The sequence below is a fragment of the Macrotis lagotis genome, chromosome 8 (genome assembly GCF_037893015.1).
Source record: "Macrotis lagotis isolate mMagLag1 chromosome 8, bilby.v1.9.chrom.fasta, whole genome shotgun sequence".
Classification (NCBI taxonomy): Eukaryota; Metazoa; Chordata; class Mammalia; order Peramelemorphia; family Peramelidae; genus Macrotis; species Macrotis lagotis.
In genome coordinates, this window is record NC_133665.1 from 53,991,481 (window position 1) to 54,004,805 (window position 13,325).

The following is a 13,325-nucleotide window of genomic DNA, read 5'->3' on the forward strand; positions in this document are numbered from 1 at the left end:
ACAGATGAGGAAACTGGGACCTAGAAAAGTAATTTGACAAATCATACAGACAAGTGACAATGACAGAATTTGAACTTGGATCCTGCGATTGCAAAGTCAGCATTGTTGTCACACTTGACCAATGACTTTCAGTTAAGTAAAGCAGAGTTCTAGGGCCCTGAGGGAATTACTGAACAAAAGTTTCATTGGAGATAGTGAGCACCTTTGAATAGGTTCAGCACTTCCCAGATAAAAATTACAAATACATATTTTAAAACTCCACCATTTTAGACATTCCTATCCATAACTCATCATCAAATTACAGAAATTCAGAGTCAGAAGGGACCTCAGAGGTTATACATCTACACCAAAGTAGAGCAACATCTTCATCAAGAAGTCATCCCCAGGGGCGACTAGGTGGCGCAGTGGATAGAGCACCTGCCTTGGAGTCAGGAGTACCTGGGTTCAAGTCTGACCTCAGACAATTAATAATTGCCTAGCTGTGTGGCCTTGGGCAAGTCACTTAACCCCATTGCCTTGAAAAATCTTAAAAAAAAAGTCATCCCCACATAAATATATCTAGTAAAGGAAGCTCATTACTTACTGAGAAACTTATTTCACCATGAGGCAGTTCTAGTTTAAAGATCATTCTTCCTATAATCTACCAAAATATGTCTCCCTCTGTCTTACTAGTTCTAGAGCTGTGAAAAAGAATATATTGAAATTCTCTTTCTCTTTGTGGTCCCTTAGATATTTAAAGACCATGGACATGCTTTTTCCCAAATTTCTTCTCCAAGCCAACTAGCCCCAATTCTTGTAACTCATTCTCAAGTGATAGAGTTTCAAGTCTCCTCACCATTCCAGTCATCCTCTTCAGAAATGGTATCTTCTACCCTGGCCAGACCACAGCTAGAACATTCTATCTCTTTCTGAATGCAAAATTTGGAGAATCTCTCCTTCCTATGCCTCCTGCTCAGAATAGGCATTCTCTACCCTAACCAGATCACAATTAGAGCAGTCTTTCTTGTTTGAATGCCAATTTGGATGTCAATAAAGTTTCATCAAATAAAACTCCTGATTAAAGAAACCAAGGATACTTATCCTGAAGAAGAGAAAGGTTTCAAGGATGGTGGGAAGTACATAATTGCTCTCTTCAAATATCTCAAGAGTTGTGATGGGGAAGAAGAAACTGTGAGTCTATATATTTTCAGAGGGCAAGTGGTAGTAACTAGGGAAAACAGTTACATGGAAGGAGATTTCAACTCAATATTTCTGATAGGTAATAGTCCACCATAGAGGGGGCTACCCCTAGGATAATGCAATAATCTCTGGAAGTGTTCAAATAGTGGCTACATAGACAACTAATAGAGATAAATTAAAAGGGAATTCCATCATAAAGAGATTAGTGTGGAGCGGCTAGGTGGCGCAGTGGATAGAGCACTGGCCCTGGAGTCAGGAGTACCTGGTTTCAAATCCAGTCTCAGACACTTAATAATTACGTAGCTGTGTGGCCTTGGGCAAGCCACTTAACCCCATCTGCCTTACAAAAAAAAAAAAACCTAAATAAAAAAAAATAAGGTTAGTGATTCCTAGGGTTTCTTATAGCTCTCATATCCTGTGAGCCTAGAATTTAAAATCTTTTGGAAAACAAACAAATAAACCTGGTTTGAATTTTTCATCTGCTATCAGTCTCAATAATTTCATGGTAACTCCTGCCCCTCTTCTTCCTTAGTCCTTTCAACTTCCTTACAACTGTTTCCTTCAAATCTCTTTTCTTGGGGGCTGCTAGGTGGCACAGTGGATAGAGCACCAGCCTTGGAATCAGAAGTACCTGGGTTCAAATCTGGCCTCAGACACTTAATAATTACCTAGCTGTGTGGCCTTGGGCAAGCCACTTAACCCCACTGCCTTGAAAAATCTAAAAAAAAAAATCCCTTTTCTTTTTATCTCCATTCTTATTCCCTTAATCACCAATCCCTCTTATGTACTAGAAGGGGATGTGGAGATAATTGACAGGTTTCCCTGCCCTAATGGAGTTTCCAAGCTGGTAAAATTGATAAAATATTCACCACATAAATAGCTTTGATAGAGAATGTGATAGAATTTCCAAAGCCATTTCTCATTCATTGTCTTATCAGATCCTCACAACACCTCTGTAAAGGAGGTAAGCACCCCACCACCATTCTACAGAGAGGGAAACTAAGCACAGATTGGGGGAGCAATTTTCTCAAAATCATTCATGCAGTGAGTCAGTGGCAGAGTGGGGAACCAGAACCTAACCATCCTGGATCTCTTTTTACACTTCCACCCCGACCCTACAAATTCAAGTTTCTTACCAAAACTTCCAGACTTTCTCTGTCTCTGTGTTTCTATCTCTTTTCTATCTCTCTGATTCTGTCTCTATTTCTCTGCCTTTGTCTCTTTATTTCTGTCTTGCTCTTTCTTTCTCTCTCTCTGTCTCTCTCTCTCTGTCCCTGTTTGTTTCTGTCTGTTTCTGTTTCTGTCTCTCTGCCTATCTCTGTCTCTGTCTGTCTCTCTATATTTCTCTGTCTCTGTTTCTCTGTCTCTATTGGTCTCTCTGCCCCTGTGTGGATGACTGTTTCTTTGTCTCTCTTGTCTCTCTCTGTCTAGTTCTGTCTCTCCTTCTCTATCTCTGTTTCTGTCTCTCTGCCTCTGTCTCAGTCTCTGTGCCTCTGATTCTATTTCTTTGTCTCTGTCTTTCTCTGTCTCTATCTCCCTTTCTCTATGTCTCCCCCCTGCCTCCCACTATACTACATGTGCTTCTTGGTATGAGCCCTAGCCTCAAATGTAGGAAGACCTGGGTGTAAATCCTACCTTCTGACACCTACTTTCTGCAAGTCCCTTGGGTGAGTCCTGAAATTTCTCAGTGCTCTAGTTAACACACTGAGACTATAAGTTGCAAAGAAAATGCCAACCTTCATAGGGAGAGGAAGTCATCTCATTTGAGAATTTCCAAAATCCAACCAAATCACAAGTCTAGTTCCCATTCCTTTGTCCAAAGAGGTGATTTCCTGCCTGGGTGGATTATCAGGAAGGCAATGAAAGATGACTTCTAGGGCAGTTTCATAGGTAGCCAGTGATTCTGTCAATATTTAGGCCATCTCAGCTACCCAGACCAACCAGAGGAATAAGTTGAGTTCAGTATGAACACCAGTGACCATCCTTCCTTTGGATGAACTCCCACTTGGCAGCTCACCCCCAACCCAGGCAGGTGGCATGGAGCCTGCCCAGAGGGCCAGAAAGTTCCCACCACTTCTTCCTCCCTCTGTGGTTTCAGTGAGAAAGAACCAGTCAGACCCCCCACCACCACCTCCCCTTCTTATTCACCACCTACCTGACTCCTTCCCCACCCATTCTTTTATCTGTTTTTTTTTTAGAAAGATTGAATTCCATACCTCTGATTGCTGAGGGTAAAAACGCCAGGACCCCGACCAGAGCCCATCAGGAGACCAACCCAGAACCTTCCTTAGAATCAGAATTATGGAACGATAGAGGCATGGAATGTCAAGGCTGGAAAGGATCTTAAAGACTCTAATCCAATGCTTCCATTACACAGAGGAAGAAACTGAGGTCTGTGTCAGGAGTGAGAGTTGCCCAAGATCACAATGGGAGTTATAAAAGAGTTGGGACTAGAATCCAGGTCTCCTGTCCTAGGCAATAAATACCCTGCTTCTCCCACTGCCACAGTTTAACAGATCCATTCTCAGCTCATGGAATCACAGTCTAGGTCACAGGTTCCCTATCTTTCCATAAGATCTCCAGACCCCTCCATGACTAAATGTGAGTTGTGGTCAATTGTTATTTATCTAATGAATGGATTAAAGGATCCCTTGATATCCTTTCTAGTCCAATGGTATCTGCTTCTCCACAGAAAGCTCCATGAGGCTGGGTTGGGATGAGCTGCCAAGTGGGAGCTCATCCAAGGGAGGGATGGTCACCGGTGTTCATCCTGAACCCAGTTTATTCCTCTGGTCAGTCTGGTAGCTGAGTTGGCCTATGAAACTACCCTAGAAGTCATCTCACATGGTCTTCCTGCTTCTCCAGCTCACTGTCTCTTCCAAACATGTATTGCTCTGATTGTTCTCATCTGTAATATCCTTCTCATCCCACTGCTACCTACTGCAAATCTTACTTCAGGGATGAGCAAGCCCTCTCTCCTTCAGGAAACCTTTTCCATGGAATTACTTTATTCCCTAAATTTTAGTAGTAGAAATGGGCTAACCCAGGTCATCCCAATACACTCACTCCTCTCTCTCTCTCTCTCTCTCACACATACACACACACTCTCACACACACACACACACACACACACACACACACACACACACACAATACTGTGTAGATTCTGTTGTTGCCAAGTTCCTAGCCCTATTCCCACTTTGTGAGCCACAAAGGTCATGAATCTACTCCTTCTCAGTCAGGTCCAGGTTATCTGCAGTAACAGTGCCACACCCACCCTCAAAACCCACTGCTCGGAGAGGAAGGATCCTGTCCAGAAGTCTAAACTTAGAGTGCTTCTATATGGAGACCTGGACAGAAAATAGTAAATGCCTTTAAGAAAAAAAAAAGGATAAAGGAGTAGATTCATGACCTTGCAAAGCCCAAGGACAAATAGTCTTTGCTATATGAGAGTGCCAGTACAGCCACCGCCAAGACAGAGAAGGCCTAACAGGTGATCTGAGTGCCCAGGTTGTAGAGGGGCCTTTGGTTCTTTGCCTGACACCTTTGTGGTCAATCCTTATCCCTCAATTCAGAGGGGGAATACCCCTGAATTGGGTATAGGAATAAGTGGGGAGCTGGGTCTGTACCCAGGGGAGGGCAGAAACAGACAGATAAAATGCAGGGGCAACAATCTGTAATTGAAAGAGCACAAATGAGGAGCCAGGGAGTCAGAGAACCTTGATTTGACTCTCAGCTCTTTGGAAGATATGACTTGGGGACAGCCACTCCATCTCTTTGGGATTCAGTTTTACTCATTTGTACAAAAAAGACTTGGAACAGTAAGATTATTAAGTCTATTCCAGTTGCAATTTCTAAAATCTGACAATTGTATAGTGTAGGATTTAGTGCCTTCTTGTTACTGTTGAGATGTTTGTTTTTGAGGCAATCGGGGTTAAATGTCTTGTCCAGGACAAGTAAGCAACAAGTCAAGTGACTGAGGTCCAGATATGAACTCAGCTCCTCTTGACTCCCAGGCCAGTGCTCCATCCACCTAGCTGTCCCTCTGTTACTATTTTCTAAAGAGACTTACTCTAGGATAGGACCAATTCCCTTTTGGTGTGACCTGGGCTATCATGGGAGAGGACATGCCTGGCTTGATAGTCAAAGACCTGGATTCTAATTCTTCCACAAACTTCAGACAAGCTACTTATTTAACCCTATTAATATCATTGGGAGTCACTTCCAGAAACTAAGGACAAGGTCAGGAAAGTTAACACTCTAATACAATACAGGATGGGTGAGATCTGATACCTCAGAAAGCCTTTCTTTTAAAAATCATTAATATCTTTTGCTTTTACAACACATTCATTTCTAAGTATGTTCCTCCTTCCCACTCTCATTTTGACAAATTTTAAAAGAGATTAAGGGGGGGGGGTTTAGTCAAAGTACCCTGATACCATTATTAGGGAATATATAAAACATTGCACATCCATAGTTCCTGACCTCCAGCAATGAAGGAAAGGATGCATATTTTCTCAATTATTCTCCAGTGCCAAGCTCAGTTTTTGAAGTGATTCAATTTACTATTTTGATTTTTTGGGTTCTTTTTGCTCACATTGCTGTCATAATATGTATTATTTTCCTGCTTTTGCATACTTTACTCTATATTAGTTCAGAAGTCTCTTTTGCTCTTGTGTTCCACCCACATTCACCTCCTTCACCTTCCACAAGAGAAATCTAGATGTGTGTTGTTGAAAAGTACAGAGGACTAAATATGAGAATGTGGTCTGGGTTTTTTCATTAAAAGAAAGGTCTCCATTTACAAATAAGAATTATAGCTTAAAAACAATGCTAGAGACACTTCATTTTTACAGATGAGGAAATTAGGGCTTATGAATTGCCCACAGGGTCACCCAGGGGGTATGAGGAACTCCAAGGTCAGTGCTTTCCCTATTCAGACACCAGAGGAGGTTCAAGAGAGCCATATTTGAGTTCCCTTCTAAGATAAGATGCTGTGATATGTCTCTCTCATGAGGAAGTATTCCAAGGGACAGCTGAGGGGGCCACTGACAAAGGGGAATAGAAGAATAGGAATGTGTCAGTGGTTAAGCATCCAGCTCACTCTGGAGCAGAGGCTGCTCTGACTCATCGTAGGAAGATTCCACCTGGTCAGGTGGATGTGGGGTAGGGAGTGGGGAATAGGGCAATGTGGATCAGAGAAAAACAGCTAGAAATCAGAAGACTTAGCTTCCAGGTTCCGTACTCATTGGATAACCAATTCATTGGGTACAACAGGCACCTATGTTAATTAACATTTCTAAGCCTCCCTCTTCTCACTGGGAAAACAGAAGCAGGAATGATATCTCATAGATAGGAGGATGGGATGGCTGGGTAGTGCGGGAAGAGAGAGAGTTACTAGGGCTCTAGAATTAGAGAATATAGATTCATTTCCTGCCTTTGACAATTTTAGTAAATCACTTGATCATCCCAAGTTTCAGCACCTCATCTGTAAAACGAGGAGGTTGGAATAGATAGTCTCTGAGGTCCCCTCCACCTCTAGATCTCTGATCCTGTAAATTGAATAATCTATGTGAAAGGCTAGAAATGTAAGGTACTATATTAATTCAGAGAGATGATTGTAAACTTGGTCTCTGAGCCAGGCAATCTGTATTCTACCACTTATTAGCCCCATGGCCTTGGACAAATAAAAGGCAAAAGTCTTAGTTTCTTCAACTGTAAAATGGAGGTTACAATGCATACACTCTCAAGCTCAGATGATTTAAGGAAAAATACCTTAAAAACTAAAGAGCCAACTTCAGGCAACACCACACCATATTGCTCTTCAAGCTAAGCTGGGTCACTGTGTTTCATACTTAAAGAACCACTAAGTGGGCCCTTTTTCAAAGATAAAAGATTATCTTTCAGTTTATCTACAGTTAGCTAGCCAACTCAGAGAACTGTGTGAAGTCTGGGGGCAAGAATACCTGAGTTCAAATCTGACCTTAGACACTTGGACCTTGGGCAAATCACTTAACCCTGTTTGCCTAATTTCCTTATCTGTAAAATGAACTGAAGAAGGAAATGCCAAACTACTCTAGTATCTTTGCCAAGAAAATACCAAATGGGGTCACAAAGAATTGGACTTGACTTAAATGACTTAGCAACTACCGGTTTTTCTATTTGGAGGTTCATGTTACAAGGAGGAAATGGTAGTCCTTCAAGCAGCAGCCTCCTCCTGCCCTGCCCCTTCTTAACTGGCTGTTAATTAAGAAATAGCACATTGAGATAATGGTGCTCCGAGACATCCAGGAATCATAACCCTACTCACCTTCTTCCAGGGTTTCCATTCTTTTTCCAAGGAAAAGCAAGGAGACCAGATAATAGCAGCTGAGAAGTAGGGCCAATCCCCTATAGGGATATGATGCTGGAGAGATTCAGGAATAACATCTCTCTAGATCATAGGAGACTGACTGAAATCACATGGTGTCTACTTCAAATCTGGAGATTTTCAGAGATGCCAAATTAGAAAACTTATCATCTGAATTTCCAAAAGCTTTTTGCCAAGGACTTATTTTGGAGAAGTTTTTGACTATGATGAGTATAGGGTACTTTCAAGTGGGACTCCCACTTTCCTTATTCAATTTGAATCAATTCACAAGCATGAGTAGTAACCTTATGAGTGTCATGAAGGTTTTCATGAAGAGAGCTAAGACCTTTTTCATCATCAGAGAACTCATAGTGAATATGGTTAATTTGGCAAAGCTTTCAGACAACCCGTCAATATCAGAGAATTCATAATGAAAAGAAATTACAATATCAAAAGTTGTCAACCTAAATTGCTACCTGTTTTTATAGAGCCCACCAGCTAAAAATGTTTTTAAATAGTTTTACTGTATTTTAAAATGTTAAAAACCATTCTTAGTTTGTTTGCCAACCCCTGAATATATGAATGCAATGTATGTGGGGAATACCTTCATGCAGAGGTTCAATCCTCTGTCAAGACTGGAGGTGTGATTTTAACAATACTCTTTTAATTCAAGGTCTATGTTTGGGATTAAATGAGGCACTTAAAAGTCATCGACCATTTTACTAAGGAGATTTACTTTGCTCTGACAAGACAAGAAATTACAACGAGGATTCACTGACATAGCTTCTCTTGATGTGATCCTCCCTCCTCTCCATCTGGAAATGTATCTGGTCAGTAGGTCATTGGGGTATGGCAAGTCCATGATACTAGGCACCCACTAAGATTGAAAGGACTAGATTGCATGTGGCTAAGCCTTTTTGATGCCCCTAAATGACCAGGAAGCATTGTCAGGGAAGTCAGGATCAATCAAGTCCCAGGAGCAGCTTCGTTCAGGTCTACCCCATATTGGCAGAGGGGGTGAGGAAGGAAGCTGCCTCAGGGAAACTGAAGCCAGTCAGGTCCCCAGGAGTCAGTTTTGTCCTATTGCAGTCAACATCAGAGAATTCATGGTGGGGTAAAACTCTATGCATGCAGGATAAGTAGGACAGTATTTAGGTATAAACTCAGATCTAATTAAACATCAGGAAATTCATAGTTCATTAAATTCCTGTGAATGTAAAGAATGCTAAAAAGCTTTTAGGAATAACTTAGACCTCATTAAACATCAGAGAAATCATAGTACAGAGAAACGTAATGAATATAATGAAAGGAAAGCCTTGATAAGAAACTGGAACCTTATCTAGCACCAGGAAATTCATGCTGGACTAAAACCCTAGGAAAACCACATTTTCAGAAATGTGGGACTATGGTCCTTATTCATCATCCAAGAATTCAATGTGGGGAGAAATCCAATGAATACAAAGAATGTGATCAGACTTTCACCAGGAAATCAGACTTTATTGTTCACCAGATAATTTATACTAGAGAAAACCCCCCCATCAATGTTAGGTGGGTATTGAATATCAGAGAATTAATACATGATAGAAGTTCTTTGAATGTGATAAAAGTAGCAAGTCTTTCCAGAGGAGATCAGACCTTCAGAGGATTCATAGGGGAGAAAAGTATTATGCATGTGATCACTTTGGAAAAAAGCCTTTTACCCAGAGTTCTGACTTTATGCCTCATCTGAGACTTCATAGTGGTGAGAATGTTTGTTAATGCAAAGAATACGGGAAAATTTGGGGAGGAGTGTAGTCCTTATTGAAAACCAGAGCAAAACTTAAGAACAGAATGAAGATGCAAACATTTTTCAGCAGATGTGTGATCCTCAATGTACCACAGGGGAACCAGGACTAAGAAGATAATGAGTTTCTGGAAGGAACTTGATTTTAAATAGCACTGAATCTAGTGCTACTTGCTGATCACTTCCTAATTTTTAAAAAAATCACTTTTGTATTTCAAAATAAAAAACTAAGGGGTATGCTATTACAGTGAAGAAATGCCTCCAGGCTCTGAAATATGTCATTTACATATGAATCCTCCCCTCCCTCCCCCCAACTGGAGACTTTTCCTTCTTCATTAGATGCCTTTGATTCTACTGTATGCTTAGCAGGCAGTCTTTTGATGTTAATTCAATTTCTCAAATGGATTTTTCTTCCTCAGGAGAAAATCCTCTATAGGCCAACTCGAAGAATCTCATTCATTTGACTATTATAGTTTGACTAGGGATAAACATACCATTTCCCTTCTGGAACTCAACTTCTCTCAACTTTTTTTGGGTGTTTTTTTGCAAGGCAATGGGGTTAAATGACTTGCCCAAGGTCACACAGCTAGGTAATTATTAAGTGTCTGAGGCTGGACTTGAACTCAGGTTCTTCTGATTCTAGTCAATGCACCACCTAGCTGCCCTTCTCTCAACATTATAAACAAATATGAAAATTATGGCAGCCCTGATTGTTTCCCTGGCTCAAAGAAGAAAATGAATTTGGGGTTTTCTTGCAAAGATACTAGAATTATTTTCCATTTTTTTTTCTCCTGCTCATTTTACAGGTAAAGAAACTGATGCCAACAGAATTAAGTGACATGCCCAGGGTCATGCAGAAGGTGTGTAAAGTCATATTTGAATTCAGGTCTTCCAGACTCCAGGCCTAGCTCTTGATACAGTGTGCCACTATAAGATGACCTAGAAAGTGAATGGGAAGACCCTGTCATAGATTTAGATGAAGATTAGAACTGGATGGAAGAGGCAGAGCCAATATGGCAGGGTAGCATGAATAAATAAGGCATGCAACACCCTGCCCCACCACAACTACTCTAACTAGATCTAGAAAATACAGAAGACTTGAGTCCAAATTGGAGAATCCAAGGAGGGAAAAACAACATTGTAAGTCATCTTTCCCAAGCAAGTTGGCACAAAGAAACAAACAGAGGTCTGCAGACACTGGGGAAGACCACAGGGACCAAGTCTGTTCAGGAGCATGTCCTGAAGGAAGAGCTATGTTCTAGAACAAGAAAAGGTCACAGGTCTAGGGCCTAAACTTGTGAAAGAACAGGTATCAACTGGCAGCTCTGTCATTCACTGTCCAGGTCCAGGTCACTATGGATCCAGGGCATACTAAAGAAGGGACCCAGAGGTAGTGAAAAGGAGGAAATATTAGAAAGAGGAAAAAAATGTTATGCCAAATTTTATTTCCTTCTGTGCTGGCTTTGCATATTCTGTGTCTGATTTCTATCTATTATCTAGATTGTTATCTAGATAAATAGCTCCTATTATGGGCCACCTGGAACCTATATATCAAAAACTATCCCTCCAAAAGGGCTATTCTATCAAAAAGGGATCTGATAAGTCACTCCACTGAGATTTACCTCCCTCACCCTTTTCCCAGCATGTACAGCATGTGCTTTTCTCCTATATAAACCCTGCCTTTATTTTCTTTAAAAAAATTTTTTTTAATTTATTTAAGGCAATGGGGTTAAGTGACTTGCCCAAGATCACACAGCTAGGCAATTACTAAGTATCTGAGGCCACATTTGAACTCAGGTACCCCTGACTCCACGGCTGGTGCTCTATCCACTGCGCCACCTAGCTGCTCCTCAGTTCTCTTCTTAGAAGACACCTCCATATCCTTCCTCCTCTGCTCTTTAACTCTAGACCTTCATCTACCTATTCACCTTGTTCATACTACTATCTGGAAATAGACATGAAAATAAATCAAAGAAAGAAAATCATGATTAAACAAAACAGATTCCAGACATCATCCTTCTGAAAAACATAAAAGAAAAAAGTTCCTAGATCTCTTAGAATCAGAAAAATGTAAAAAATAAAAAGTATCAATTCAAAGAATTCATCAGTCACCTCTTGAAAGAAACTCAAAGATCAAAATTTCCATGACTATTATAGTCAAAATCTAGTGGTTCCAGGTGAAAGAAATGATACCAACAGAAAGAATTCAAGTACTGAGGTATCACAAACAGAATCTTATAAGAATTAGAAGCTATCACTTTAAAGAAACAGATGGTCTGGAACATATTTCAAAAGGAAAAGGATATAGGCTTACAAACAAAAATAACTTACTCTGAAAAACTGAGTATAATCCTATAGGGATTAATGAGAGAACTTCTAAGCACTCCTAATGAAAAAACAGAGCCAAATAGAAACTTTGAAGTATAAACAGAGAAGACAAGAGGAGATGGAGGAGTCAAACGGAAAAGACCAGATGTTGAGTTGAATGACAAAATTGATTTGTTGTTTTAATATTATGGAAACCTAGCAAATAAATACTAATGATGCTACAATTATAGAAATTGTAAAGGAAATCCATGCCCAAGTCAAAAACTATACTTGGATGGAAATAGCAAATCAATTTTTCTGCTTCCTAATTAAAACAAGATGAGACAGCTAGGTGATTAGTGGATAGAGTGCTGGGCTGGATCTGGAATCAGTAATACCCAAATTAAAATCTGACCTCAGTTCCTATTAGCTGTGTGACCTTGGGCAAGTCACTTAACTTTTGTTTTCTTTAATCCACTGGAGGAGGAAATGGTAACCATTTCAGTTTCTTTCCCAAGTAAACCCCATAATGGGGTCACAAAGAATCCGATATAACTGAACAAATGAACAATAACCATAAAAATTAAAATAAGACACTAAATCCCACAGCAACACAAAATCCATGGCCTTTCCTGATGATAAATGTGACGGGCTAGTAAATTTCTTGTTAGGAAATGAAGAAATCTTTTACAACAGCAGATAAACAGAAAGTCTGATGGCAATTTGTTTTCAGGAATATGTAAAAGATCCAAAACTTTACCCGCCCAGACACTGAAATTCTGTTTGAACTGAATTCACAAAAAAATTTCTTTATCAAGGAAAAAAATTTTTTTTTTAGGTTTTTGCAAGGCAAATGGGGTTAAGTGGCTTGCCCAAGGCCACACAGCTAGGTAATTATTAAGTGTATGAGACCAGATTTGAAGCCAGGTGCTCCTGACTCCAAGGCCGGTGCTTTATCCACTATGCCACCTAGTCACCCCTGAAATTTTGGTACTGTTAAAAGAGTACTTGATTTTAAGTAAAAAAAAAATCCAAGTTCAAATCTTCGCTCTGCTACTTGCTACTTGTATGATCAAGGGCAAATTATTTAATTTCTCTGAGTATCAATTTTCTTACTTGTGAAATTAAGGAGTTAGATTAGATGATTCTTATTTTATGAGGCTTGATTGTTTTGATAAGAAATAGTTGTCTTATGCAGTGAGATAGAGTTCTAAATTCTTTCCCACTCTTCCTCCTTTTCCCCCTCATTTAGTAGACAAGCAATTCAAAATAGATTACATTTGCAGTCATACAAAAACACTTTTTTTCATAAGAACAAGACGTAGCTGCCCTGTGACTTTCCAGTGTGAATGTAAGGAACTCCAAGTTTTTATTATATGAGGAAATTAAAGCCCAGGAAATTTAAATGGCTTGCACAAAGGCAGCACTTGAACCCAGGTCACTAGACCTCAGAGCAACTGCTCTTTCCATTGTACCATGTTGGAGGAGGGTGGAAGAAGTGTGACTGAAATAGGAAGGGAATGGAATGCAAGTAATTTCAATTTAAGATAGTAAAAGTCAAAGAGGCTACTAGGTGATATCATAATGCACAGACATTTGTACTGAAGCAGAGATAACTACCAAAAGTTCATAAAAGGCCTCAGATACTTACTAGCTATGTGAGTCTAGGCAAGTCACTTCTTGTTTACCTCAGTTTCTTCATCTGTA

General features: G+C 40.1%; 1 protein-coding gene across 2 annotated transcripts in view; it reads right to left on the minus strand.

Annotated features, from left to right (window-relative positions):
- The window catches only part of LOC141495591 (uncharacterized), an 81,653-nt gene extending 68,329 nt beyond the window's left edge, over nucleotides 1–13,324 (minus strand). The window contains exon 1 of one of the 2 annotated variants that reach the window (XM_074197102.1): nucleotides 13,270–13,324. The gene's annotated coding sequence lies outside the window, so the exon portion shown is untranslated. Of the gene's footprint in view, nucleotides 1–3,395; nucleotides 4,229–13,269 lie in introns of those variants that run through there. The other variant, XM_074197100.1, reaches the window with a different exon arrangement.
- Nucleotide 13,325: the final 1 nt, after the last annotated feature.